Source organism: Oryctolagus cuniculus, chromosome 4, assembly GCF_051225735.1.
Source record: "Oryctolagus cuniculus isolate XC-2025 breed Fujian yellow rabbit chromosome 4, ASM5122573v1, whole genome shotgun sequence".
Classification (NCBI taxonomy): domain Eukaryota; kingdom Metazoa; phylum Chordata; class Mammalia; order Lagomorpha; family Leporidae; genus Oryctolagus; species Oryctolagus cuniculus.
The window spans coordinates 115,288,830-115,302,624 of record NC_142870.1 but is presented as its reverse complement, the minus strand read 5'-3'; the positions used below and the strand labels follow the sequence as shown (position 1 = coordinate 115,302,624).

Here is a 13,795-nt window from a genome sequence, read left to right as displayed (position 1 = left end):
CCCTCTTCCAGGCCAGCTCTCTGCTATGGCCAGGGAGTGCAGTGGAGGATGGCCCAGGTGCTTGGGCCCTGCACCCCATGGGAGACCAGGAAAAGCACCTGGCTCCTGGCTCCTGCCAGGATCAGCGCGGTGCGCCGGCTGCAGCGGCGGCCATTGGAGGGTGAACCAGCGGCAAAAGGAAGACCTTTCTCTCTCTGTCTCTCTCTCTCACTGCCCACTCTGCCTGTCAAAAAAAAAAAAAAAAAAAAAAAAAAAAAAAAAAATTTGTTTGAATGTTTTATCTCTAAAATGGGAAAGTATCCTTCTTTTCAAAGAAAAAAACAAAATATAAAAAACAAAATAGCTTTGTACAAAATATTAAATTTGAGTCACATATCCTCAATACATTTTCATTGATAGTGAATGAAAATATTCATCCAGTTAGCATCTTGGACAACTCTCATGTCATAGAGGACCTGACAAATCTTTATTTTAGAAGTTGACCTTTCTTTTGCACTTAAACCAAACCCTGGAAAAATAACTTTCTCAACAAAGTAATAGACGACATAAACTCCACATATGTAAGATTTTTCTGCATTTTCTATCATTTAAAAAAGATAAAGTTTTAAAAATTTTTGAGGTCGGTGGTGTGGTGCAGTGGGTTAAAGCCCTGGCCTGCAACACTGGCATGCCATAAGGGCACCATTTTGAGTTCTGGCTGTTCCACTTTCCATCCTGTTCCCTGCTAATGTGCCTGGGAAAGCAGCAAAGGATGGCCCAAGTGCTTGAGTGCCTGCACCCACATGGGAGACCTGGAAGAAGTTCCTGGCTCCTCCCTTCAGATCATCTCAGCTGTTGTCTCTATTTGGTGAGTGAACCAGCAGATGGAAGACTCTCTCTCTCTCTCTCTCTTTGTCTGTCTCCCTCTCCCCATCCCCTCTCTCTTTAAAGGAAAAATTTACAGCTCCATTTCATGGAAATCAAGGACTGAAAGAAGTATAGCCAGACCTCATGAGAAACATAATAGGAAATTAGGACATACTTTGTCCCCCTCAGGGTCCACATGGCCTCCCTGTCACCTCCCTCACTTCCCATCTGTTCTTTATAGCAGCAAGGGTGACTCTTAAAAATATAGATCTGATGTAAATCTTCTAGTAACCCTTGATTGGCTTCCTGTCTCTCTACATCAAAGCCAGTGAGTGCCCTTAGACAAGTGCTACGTGATCTTGTTGCTCACTCCATGTCTGACCTTATAATCTATTATATGACCTCTTTCTCCCACAATAAGTCAGATTTTCCATCCTGCTTTTCCTTTGACTCATGAAGAACACATATATTTCAGTCTTTGTACCATGCACTCTTCTCATAAAACCCTTTCCACAAACATAAGCATGTCTTTCATCTTCACTGCATTTAAGTTTCTGTGCAACTAACACAAGAAGAAATAGACATCCCTGATCATCCTACCCAAGTAACATTTCTTGCATTGCTTTTCAAGTTCATAATTTTCTTTCTTTCTATTCCTACAGCTTTTCACTTAATAGCATATAATGTATTTGCTTGCTTGGGTTTATTTAATCTCTCTAACTGTAAAAATAATTTTCATGAGTTTATAGACCTTGTTCAATCCATTTGGGTATCCCTGGCACATGGAGCAGTGACTAGTGTATAACAATAAATTAACATGAATGTATAGAAAGAATCAAATGAATGAATGTTATCTTCATTTTTATTTCATTTTATTTATTTATTTTTACCATCTGATACTTTTTCATATTATTGTGATATTAATACAAAGAGAACAGATTCAGTATAGATCACAGGTGCAATTATAATATAACATTCTTTTCTTCCTTCCCTCCAACCAAACTCCCTTCCTCCCTTCCACCCTGCCTCTCTCAATAAGGTTATCTTTAATTTCTACTTTCTTTTGAATCTGCTGGGTGACTTTCTTTCCATCAGCCAGCACATAGCTCATAATTGCTACATGACCTGTCAGTTATAGTATGCTCTACCCAATGGAAATTCTTTTACTTTAGTACAATTTCATGAAAATCTAATTAGACAGACTTATTTTTTCCAGTAAGGCCAAACAAACCACAGAGTTCTGGCTAATCTATGGATGTATTCGTTTTGGTCAGATGTATATACTCCTGGTCTAATAATTTTGAGCAACCTGAGAGTTTTGCTAATTAATTGTAAGGGGTTTTGGGCGGGCAGCCAGGCAACATAAACATGTCTAGTACAAATAGCCATTTCAGCTGCATGTGCACCACAGCTCTTCATTGTCCCATGTCTTGCCCATGAGTCTGACATCACTTTCAACTCTGCATCTACCTACTTCTTCCATGACCTTCCTGATTAAATGGCTTCTCCAATATTTTTTGTTCATGACAGATACAGCTATGCATCTATAACAATTCTGTGATAAGTAGACTCATGTCCCTGTCTTGATCCTACAGGCTAAAAAATGTCCCTGTACTCCTTCTGTCCTCAATTCTGTTTTACCTAGCTTTTAATTAGTAAGCAAGAAATTCCATATTGGTCACACAGATCCTGTTGCAGACATACTCTGTGATGACCTCCAGTGAATTCATGTTCCTACTTAAAATCCTCTCCATTCTGTGAGCAGAACCTGCCACTTGCATCTCCTCAGTAGAATATGGCAAAGGTGAAGGGACTGTGTAGTCATTAACAAAGTCCCAACGAACAGGGACATTATTCTGGCTGGGCCTGGCTTAATCAACTGAAAGTCCCTAAAAGAATCATTTGGTCCCCTTCCTGATACGAATATACATTTTCCTACTAGCCTTGAAGAAGAGAGCCACCATGAGTACTATAGCCCCAAAGAAATGAAGTTCCTAACAACTTAATTGAACTTCGAGACTGGTTCTTCCTTAGCCAGGCCTCTAGATTAGAATACAGTTCAATTGACACCTAGATTTCAGTCATGGGAGACCCTGAGCTAAGAATTCATTTAAGCATTGTCTGTACTATTGTAAGAAACTATGAGATAATAAATGATCTTTGTTTTAATCCCCTGCTCTATTTTATTAAGGCTAGCAATAAAAAGCTAACATAGATCTTTATCCTGGTTCCTTTTAATATAATTTTTATGTGTTTAATTTTATTTTTCACTAAAATATTTCCTTTAAATGCTGGGGAGTATTTATTTAAATATTTATGGGTAAAATGATCCCAAATTAATCTGAGTATTACATATAAATGCTCATATAAACTTTTTGGCAAATGCTGGTATTTCTATGTTTGATCACAGATATGCATTTCTTTTTTTTTTTTCATAAGGTTCCAAATGTTATTTATTCTGTTTACGGTCTTTATATATTTGAGTGTCTTTACTTCTGAAGAATTTCTATATGTCATTCACCACAGTATAGTTTATAAAGGCATGTAATTTAGGATTCATTTAGTTATAAAATATATTTTTATTTTTCAAAGTACAAGGTGGCATGAATAGGGTATGAATAGTTAATCTTCATTTCAATCATATCAAAACATATATTTAGAGAACCATTACAAACTCACAAAAAAGTGTAGTTTAAATATTTGGCACCTGCTCTTTTTAATAGAAAACTTACATTTCTTTAGCAGATGTTTAATGGCATGTGTTTGAAAAGCAAATATATTCACTTTCATACATGGAAATAAATATTTAATATGAAATATGATGAAACAAATTTCTTCTATGTTTATCCCACCAGAAATTGTCAAATACTGGTTTGAAATTGAAGTGATTATGACTTTCTATTTCCCAAAGGGGCCCCGAAGAGTATATAATCAAACTTTGGTTCACACTTTGCCGGAAAAAAATCACACAATCACTGTAAATGAGTCTCTGATTACGTAGTTTCAAAGTGGAGTTTTGATTTTGAAGGAACAGGGAATTCCAAATTTTGAGGCATGGTGGAAATAGAATGGAATGGGTTGAGAGAGGGGGTAGCAATGCATGTTTGCTTTCTTGGGAATAGAGAAACATGCATTTGTCATCTTGCTGAATGCATATCACGGTACATAAGCCTTAAAAATGTCCTGTGCAATTAATTAAGCTTATATCTCATTCAGTTATACCAGTTATCCTCTAAGGGAAAGAGGCTTAGGGAGATGAAAGGAATTAACTCTGAGTTCTGCTAAAATTTTCAAGTTATATGGACACCTGTCACAGGAACTGCTTTTACTTGTTGTCATACTCAGTTAGTATAATGCATAGATATGGAACCTGTTAATCATCTTCAGGCATAAGATTTGTAATTTTTAAAAGTCACAGAGCTTGTTTAACATGCTTGCATTGTGTTGGTTGGGATGCGCATAATTTCTCTTTTGGAAAGCTTTCTTTGAGTTAAATACCAAAATCTTGGAAACTTCTAATAGAAGTCGGTGTTAATTATTTTCTTGTCGGATGAGTCACCAAGAAGCAAAAAATGAATTTGCTGTCTCCTGTTTGTACATACACGAGATCACACTTTTACTTTATTGTGAAGTATGAAAGAAATACAAATTTCACAGGCAATAGAATGTGCTTTTCCTGCGTTTTTTTTTTTTCTTGGCTTTTATTTTTTACGTGCCCTGGGATGGGTAAATAAACCCAGTATGCTTATTTAACAAAGAATCTGCTGACATTCTTGTTCCGCCCACAGTTGTTCTAAATTTGCTGCAGCTGCCTCGAGGCACCTCCAGATGGCGCCCCAGCGCGTGTTCTCTCCTCCCGTGATCGGCCGGTTGCCAGCTGCCGGGGAGAATGAGCTTGGAGCGGCAGGGCTTAACCCGGTGCGGCTCAGAGGTGGTTTCTGAAGGACTCGAAGAGGCAGCTGCAACAAGGCATCACTTACTGCACAAGTGTATCCATTTCTGAGAGCGAAAGCAAGAACTTAAGCGGGTGGTACTTGGAGCGTAAATTGCTTTGTAGTATTTAAAAGCAGCATGGATCGTGGGCAACCGAGCTGGTACGTGCGGTAGAAACTACTCAATGGAACTGTGCTGGGTAGGAACCCGTGTGATCATCCTTTGTGTACCAAATGTTCTGTGTCCGGGATTGTGCCTATGTGTATACGCCCATTTCATTTTCATCAGGAAGCTGGGGGCTGAGGGGTCGAGGTCTTTCATTCTTTCCAATACGATATAATAAAAGCTTTACAGAACGTTGTTTATGGATAGAAATGTGACCCGAGTCCTGGTCTGCAGGAACACATGATAATGGCACCAAATACTTTTATATTTCTTTGTTAGAGGACAAGAAGTAAGAAACTTCAATCAGGTTACTTCATAGTTTTACCTGATATGAGTGTTGAAAGACAATGGCAAACAAATATGTTTAATTACCGTGAACTAGATATTAAAACACTTTTAACTGTAAATGTGGACTTGAACACACCTGTAAAATCTCAATATTTTCATGTCTGTGTCAGAGAGAACAGTGTGTAGCTCTGAAAGTACTAGTTATGAAAAACGTGTCATGTGTATGTGCTTTTTATGGTCTAACGTGCCATCTGGATGTGTCATGTATGTGTGTATTCAGTAGTATGTATATGTGACCTAGATGTAGAATTATTATTGCATAGTTTATAATGTACATTGATAAACATGGATGGATTTTAGTGCCTTCACATGTGTTATTTTTATCTAAATAATTTAGAATATAGAATATCTATTACCAAACATTAAATTTGAATTTTAAAAAATGTACTTTTTTACCTGTTATAGTTTAAATTTGTCAAGTTTCACTCAGTTGTGCAGTTTGGTTGCAGTGCTTTTAAATTCTGAGGAAAGTGTTGGTTTTAAGAAATATTGATTTAGGTGATAATTTGGGAATAAGGTGCAAACACATATAAATATAAGTTCCCTGGACATGAGAATGCACATGGAGTTCACAAGAATTTTGAAATCTTAAGTGTTATGACTGAGAGTTTTTATTGTAAATAAATCAGAAAATTGAAAATTCAAAGATTCAGAACTAAACTGGAAATACCTGAGGCTGAATCTTACTCAATAATATTGTTCTAAGTCTAGTGTTAAACTACTTAAAAAATTGATGGACTCCCTTGGAACAGCTATTGCACACAAAGCAGCAGCTAAATATTATGTCCGTCCATTGCACACAAACAAATATAACACAATTAAACATCAGAAATAAAAATTTAGGGCTAAATATATAATAAAATATGCTAAATAACATCTAAGATACCAAAAAAAAAGTTTGAATTTGAAACTGTTGAACTTCTGCCCTCCAGGAGTTGCCAGTTGAATGGCTTGGTGGGGCTTACTCATGAACACAGGCTAACAGTGAAGTACAAATGAAATAAATACCACTAGGGAGAAGATGCACAGCATGTGAGCCACTTAAATAGAGAAAGAGCTCCGACTTAAAGGTATTAATAAGGACTTCATGTTGGAAAGTCCCTTCTCTCAATGGATGAGTTGAAATCACCATTTTGGCAGATGTGATTAGGTAGAGAATTATTCCAGTTAGTTGGTGTTAATACTACCTTCTTCATTGATTGTAGACATGACCAGTAAGAGAAGATTTTATGCCAATAGATTGGGTAACATTGGACATGAGGTTGAACAGCAGACTCGAAATTTGGGGTTTCATCATTAGCTCACTGGCAGCACCACTAACAAGGTACATTCAGCACTCATAGGAACACTGAATACTATGTATAACAGTGAGATCCAGTGCAAAGTTTTAGAATAATTTTTTAAATTTATTTACTGTCTACCATAATAGAACATAAGTTCCAAGATATGGATCTCTTTTTCAAAATTATCTCCTCAGATCCTACGTTAATGTTTGAAAACATTTACCAAACTGAATGAATGAATGAATGAATGGTAAAATGGAGATAAACCGGGATTATGTATCTTTCACTTTTAGTTTCTGTGAGAGTCATAAAAGATTAACAGCCTCAAACTTTACCAAGTCTTTGGTGCTATTGCTCCAGCTAAATCCATTTCAGATACATCAAGCAAGCTCCCTGGAATCCCTGCTACTGATAAATAATCACACTCTAATATCCTATTTTCAAACTTTTACATAGTCTTTCCTTCACATTTTAAAAAATGCTTATTAAGATAATTATAGACTGTGATTATTCAGACATAATTCATTAGTTCATCTGCATATCCCACTGTAGACATTGTAGATAAGAACACACATCAAACAAATAAATTCAGGAAACAGTTGAAGAATTTGTGGAAGTTTTTGCACTCTGTGACATGTTTACTTTCTTACAAATACACTTCAAGTACTTGATTGTCTGCACTCAGTTCAGATGAAACTCACTAGAGTCAATAAGTCTAGATTTCAAATGGATCATTTAAGAGAATCTTAGCTCCCGTAGCACGTGGAAGACTGACACAGTTTGACCATGGAGGTTCCTTTTCTCTCTCCCTGTGTACTGATGTCCTTACCCTTTATGGAAAATGACAGACATACGCAAGAAACTAGTAAAGAAAACGATGCAACTAAATGAAAAAAAAAAGAAATTTTAAAGGAATTTATAAATGTGATTTGTTCAACTAAATTATGAATGAATGCAGATCTTACAAACAGAAAAGTCAAACAAACAATGCCATTTAACCAACAAGTTAAAAAAAATTCACCTGGAATTTAGTCCCCCAAGAGGGACATCATCTGTGATGATGATTTTTATATCCCAATTTACTTTTATCTGACTCACCTAAAATATATATAAGGGTGGAATTTCTCAGTTTAACAATATATGATGTTAGCGTTTATATATGTCAGTTAAATCGAGAGTGCAGAATTTCAGTTTCACTTTGAGCTAATCTGCGCAGAGTCAGGCTTTTTCTTTCATCAGTGTCAATATGACAAATTTCCACACCAGCCCCATTCTCCATCCTGCTGGACCTGCTGTTAATGCTTTATTTTTAGCTCTTTGAGAGGAGGTGCTAAGACATAGTGGCTGACCCAAAACTTTCACCTTATTCTAAGCCCTGGGGCACGGGTTGGCAAGAGACTAATGGATTGGGGAAGCACACATTGTTCCTAAGATGCTGGATGTTCAGTTTTGGGGAAATATACTGCAGTGTATACTGCAGATTTTTTCCCCTAGTGGTTGACTTAAAGCTGTTGTGTTTCTTAAAACATCAGAAGTAATCTTTTCTTCATACAATGCAGCCAATTTGGTCAAGATTTTCTCAATTTGTAAAAACTTATTTCACAAGAGCATATGGTTTTCTTTAAATGATGAGTTTGAAAGGTACAAAGGCAATGTCCTATAACACATACCGAGGGTTTTTCTTTATTTTTTGGAAGGCTGGATATTAGAAAAATACACAAATACAAACTAATATAAAATAATAATAGATGATTCCCTACAACTCGATCCCATATTGTACTCTATATTTTGATGTGTAGAGGAAAGTTTCCTTCTCTCTGTGTATCCAATGCCACTCTTTTCTATAGTCAGTGTCAATGAATCAGTGTCACATGGTTTCTCTTTAGCCTCTCCAACCATAATGCAAACTTCTTAAACGCAGGGAACAGATTTCATACCTCTTTTGAAATTCCCAGTTATACTAAACACACTGCCAAGCCCAAATATCCCTTGCATTTGTTCATTTTTTTTTTGGAAAATTGAATAAAGATTAAATTATTTTTTCATGTAGATTGAAGCAGGTATATATTGCCGTACAGTACCGACTTCTGAAGGGTAGTTCCGTATACCGGGAACATTACACCTGCCACGTTTTGGAAGGAAAAAAAGTTCCTTCATCTTTGCTATTTACAATGAAACATCTTTTTAAAATGTCTGAAAACTGGAGCTATCCATAAAGTCACAAAACTTGCCTTTACTGTATAAAGCTATTTACCTGTAGAATAACTGTCTTCTAGCATATCTGCGTCTCTGGGGCATTGTGTAACTATAGGTAGAACATTGCAACATCAGAATTGCTAAAAGCTAGGGACAATGAGAATATTTCCTAGGAGTAAAAATTGAAGGAAGACTAGAAGCATTGACATGCTTTGGAGCTATTCTTGAAAAAATGTGTATTTTTGTAATGAACATATTTATGAACATACCACAGTCTGCCGCCAAGATGCATAAAATTGAGTTAGTAGCAGTAAATTGCTATTTTTGCAAGTGCTAAAGGAAAATAACAAAGGATCTGTGGCTGTATTGTCTACAGGAGTGAAGAAGCTTCTCTTGTATCTCTGGACAGAAAGGCTAACAGAAGAGCTTTTGGTTACTAAGATGTATTCTTTCCTGGTCTCAGGCTCATTAACGAGGGAAGTAGGAGGGAGAGCCTATAAAGCGGCAGCTGCAGCTGTGGGCACTCAGATCATTTGTCACCTGGCATGAAGTTAGTGTTGGCAGCTCCAGAGATCCAGCACTGAACACCAGGGAGCAAATGCCAGCTGATTGTTGTTGTCCCCAGCTTGCTGGCTGAGTCTTGCTCATTCTTTGCATCTCTGCTGAAGTGTTGCTTCCTCCAGGTAGCTTGATGCTCCCTAGGATGCACTTAGCACCTTCCTCTCTGTTGTTGTGACCTGTATTTCAACCTTGCTATATCACATTTACCTTCTGAAGACAGTCTGCCCTCTTCCCCAGCCTGAGGGCAGAGCTGAGTGTCCTCCAACATTATTCAGTGTCTGGTCTTGCAAACAGTAGATTGTAAATACTGATGAAGGTATTTCCTGTTGTATGATGGTTTTAGGACTGCTGGATTTTGATGTTGACAAAGGTGGAGTTGGGCTCTTGGTCCCCATGTAAGCTGAGAAGAAACTAAACTCTCCTGCAGTGTCTTTATCCAGGATCTGGGTAAATTCTGTACATGCATCTCAAGGGTGGTTGCTGAAGTTAAAAATAATATCTATTGTTGTGATTATTATTATTATAAAAGCAATACTATGAAGATTTTCCCATGGGATTTCTACATATTAACTGAGTTAATCCTCAAAAAAAAAGCCCTTCTGAGTATCAATTTGGTATTATTATTATCCTACTTTATACAGGAATAGAGGCATTAAAAATGAAAAAAGAACCATGGAAAATTTGTTTCATTCCCAAGGTCATGGAGAGAAGAATAATGAAAATGAAGGACTGATGACATAACTCAGAAGAGTAGACATGCATTCAGTCCTGGTTTGGAGGCTATTGCAATTTTGTGAGGGCAAAGCTGATTCCCAAACAATTGGGAAATTACCCTACAAAGTTAAGAACAGTTTGTTCCCTGATTTCAGAACTTTCTGTTGCAAATATTTTATTTGTAGAATTCCCACAGAAGCAAATGTGGTCAGGGAAAAAACCTCTAATCTGTGTACAATCTGAGAGAATCTTTATCTTTCATTGAGGACTTCTCAGGGTAGGCATGTTATAAACTAAAGAAAAAATTTAAAAAGCAAATAATAGCATATTTTGATAATTTGCATTACTCTGTCTTTATTTTGTTTTATTTCCAAATGCATCATTTTAAAATTTCATTTTATTTTATACATTACATATTTTTTTCTCAGTACAAAATGCCTTTTGGAGAAAATGTGTAAAATACAGATGAACTGCGAAATAGAAAAAATATAGTCCAAAAGTGTTTAACCAAGGCATAACTGCTATTAAGATTTTGACATGTTTCTTTCTTATCTCTTAATAAAATTACAAACACATAGCTGTATACACACATGCACTCACACACAAATAATTTAATATGTAGGAGATCATGTTACATATATATTTTATGTCATATTTCATAGCTATCATTTTATCATGTTTTTAAAATAGTAATTTTAGTACCTGTATGATTTTTTAATGTGGTTATAATTTGAATTATGATTTTTGCTTTGTTTAATATGCTAATTTGTAGGTTCTTCTATTGTTTCCAATTTTAGCCCATTTGAACAGGCTTTCTAAGGGACTTTACATAGCAGATGTACTTCCTAAATAATCATACCTAGATGAGTGATTAATCTCTAATAATAAGATTTTAAATGTGGGAATGTGTTTCTACTCAGAAAGAAAAAGACCGAAAAAGAATTTTAAAATGAGGTTCATGTTTAAGAAAATGACAAGGAAAAAAAGAGAACTGAAATTGGGAATGGAGTATTACTTCTTGAGTGACCTACAAAGACCAATGATATAATCATAATTTTACCATGATTAACTGGAGCTCAAAGAGGATGAATGACAAAATCTGGCTGCTCTAGTGGCACTGCCAGGATTCCAATGTAAGTCTCCCTCCTGGACATTGTTATCTTTGTCACCCTATCACGCAGGCTACACAGCATCCTGACAGTGTTCACAGCATCCCACAGCTTAATTTCTTTGAGCCTCAGTTTCCTCAACTGTAAAATGGAAACATTAATAATACTCATTACAGAGGACTTTTGAGATGATTACTTTGACTAAATGTGGAGTTGAATGCCAAAGAAATTTTTCATAGAGCTCAATGATTTCATTGAAGTTGATAAATAACTCATAAAATACTTCCACAAACTGATAAGAGTTTAAAAATCCTGGGATTAGATGGGCTGGCAGAAGCATTGCTAACTATCAAAATTCACAAATGTGGGGGCCAGCTTTATGGTGTAGTGGGTGAAGTCAAGGCTTGCAATGCAAGTATCCCATATGGGTGCTGGTTGCCGACCTGGCAGTTCCACTTCTGATCCAGCTCCCTGCCAAGTGCTGGGAAAAGCAACAGAAGATGATGCTAGTGTTTGTGCCCCTGCCACCCACGTGGGAGACCAGATAAAATACCTGGATGTTGGCTTCTGCCTGGCCCAGCATCAGTTGAGTGAAGCAGCAGATAGGAAAAATCTATCTTTAAAAGTGAATTCACAAAGGTGGGTCTAGAAAACATACTCAGAATCTGAGGTAGGTCATTGTCTTGGTCTTTTACAAGTTCTTCCAGTGATTTTACTAAGATGTAATAAATGGCAAACATGGATACAAGCAAGTTGAAAAATGAGGTTGAAAGAATGCTGAAAAATGTAATTCCAGACATGGAAATTTGGTAGTCATTGGACAGTGGTTGAAAGTAGACATAGCCACCCATTTAAGAAAGAGGGTGGCTGGAAACAGTCAGGACATAAAAACAACTCAGGGTTGGAAGGCGTCATTTTCCCAGGTGATTTGAATTATGTTAAAAGACATTTGAAATCAACAGCAAAAATAATACAGAAGTGACTTAACAGAAATGACATATATTAAAGGTTTACCAAGGTAGGATGTGTTTTATTTTTTCCCCAGAAAATTCCTTTATTTAAGGAATACAGATTTCATTAATGTCATACAACTGGATGATAATGGAAGTAAATGCCCTGGGTGCTTGGTGCTTGGGTGTCATGATCGCATGCACACTATCTATGCTGAGAAATCTGATTTGAATTTTCAATTTTACTGTTTTTACAATCAGGATGTTTTAGGGTTAGTCAGTTTCTTCCATCTCTACAATTCCATTGTATTTTTCCATTCTTTCATACTGAGTAACAGTTGATGCAATTAACAGTTTTTAAGCAAGTGAAAAGTGTTTTCCCTGATCTGTGGTAACTAATGGAGCATCGAAACTATAATGTATAGGAGTGAAATTAACTTGAATAATACGTCACGAGCTCGTGGAGAACAAGGTCCTATATTATTCAAGAATGATGCTTAAGAAACAATTTTTGATCCATGTATTTGTCAATCCATATTTTCTCTAATTTTGATATCATGAGAACATTTCACAACTCTAAGAACATTCTGTATGGGAGACATTCATTAATACTGATTAATTAAAATTATACTGAAGGTATTAGGACATTTTCCTTGTGTGTATTTGAAGCGACTTCTAAGAGGCTACTGGAGAAAATATTTCTTTTTTAAATTCTCATTTTATCTGAAAGGCATAGGAGAGGAGGAGGGAAGATCTTCAAATTATTAACTCCACAAATGCCTGCAAGAGCCAGAGCTGGCTGAAATCAAGAGCTAGGAACTGAATCCCAGTGCCCCAAGTATATGGGCCATCACCTGTTGCCTCCTGGGGTGCACATTAACAGGAAGTTTCAATTGGAAGCAGAGCCCTGACAGGATCACAGGCATCAGCATGGGATGTGGTGTCCCAAACAGTGTGTTAACTGCTATACCCATAAAAACATTTCTAACATTTAAGACCAATGTTCTCCAAGGTTTGCGTTGTTAGGAAGCAGCAAGCTGCCTGACATTCAGATCTTGATGATTGTTACTGAGAAGTGTGAATTCCTTGGTGTACCTTCAGCTACGAAGATTTCGTGTTGTGCCAACCAATTTTGTGGATCTGTTACTACATCAAGAATTTACTGGAGGCTAGATATTTTGACTAATAGGAATGTGGCATACTTTATTATTTTTCTGGTTAAATATAACCTTTAAATTCTCTATAATTGCATTTTTGAACTGGCCCTTAACATATATCTTAAAATCTTATGGGGGCTGAAGAAGAGCTTGAAAAGTGATTTTCAGGGTGAGATGAGAACCTGTACAATTCCCAAGTATTTTCAAAAAAGCCGTGTCACAACTTCCTCTGCTAAGCCATCACAGTGTGCAGCTAGCTGCATTGCTGTAAGGTTCTTGGTTAAGCCCTTTCCTAAATCCTTCCTGGTGCTGCATAAGCCCCCATCTTCATGCTTGATCTTAGCGGAGACTGAGAAAAGCTGGTTACGGTCTTTTTAATACTTGTTATTTAGATGTTAGGAACTTGTTATTGAAATCTTCCTCAACAAATATTGCAGACATGTTACGCATGTCACCAGGATCTCTGGATGATTTCCTTTTGTAGGGTAGGCTGCTGTCCCATACACTTTAATGTAGCTACAAGAGGGTCTTCT

At 36.7% G+C, this 13,795-nt stretch overlaps 1 long non-coding RNA gene across 2 annotated transcripts in view; it reads left to right on the top strand.

Moving 5' to 3' along the window:
• The first annotated feature begins 4,708 nt into the window (after positions 1-4,708).
• The window catches only part of LOC127482892 (uncharacterized), a 436,536-nt gene continuing 427,449 nt past the window's right edge, over positions 4,709-13,795 (top strand). For both annotated transcript variants that reach the window (XR_016232585.1, XR_016232584.1), the window contains exon 1: positions 4,709-4,940. This is a non-coding gene — a long non-coding RNA (uncharacterized LOC127482892). The remainder of the gene's footprint in view (positions 4,941-13,795) is intronic.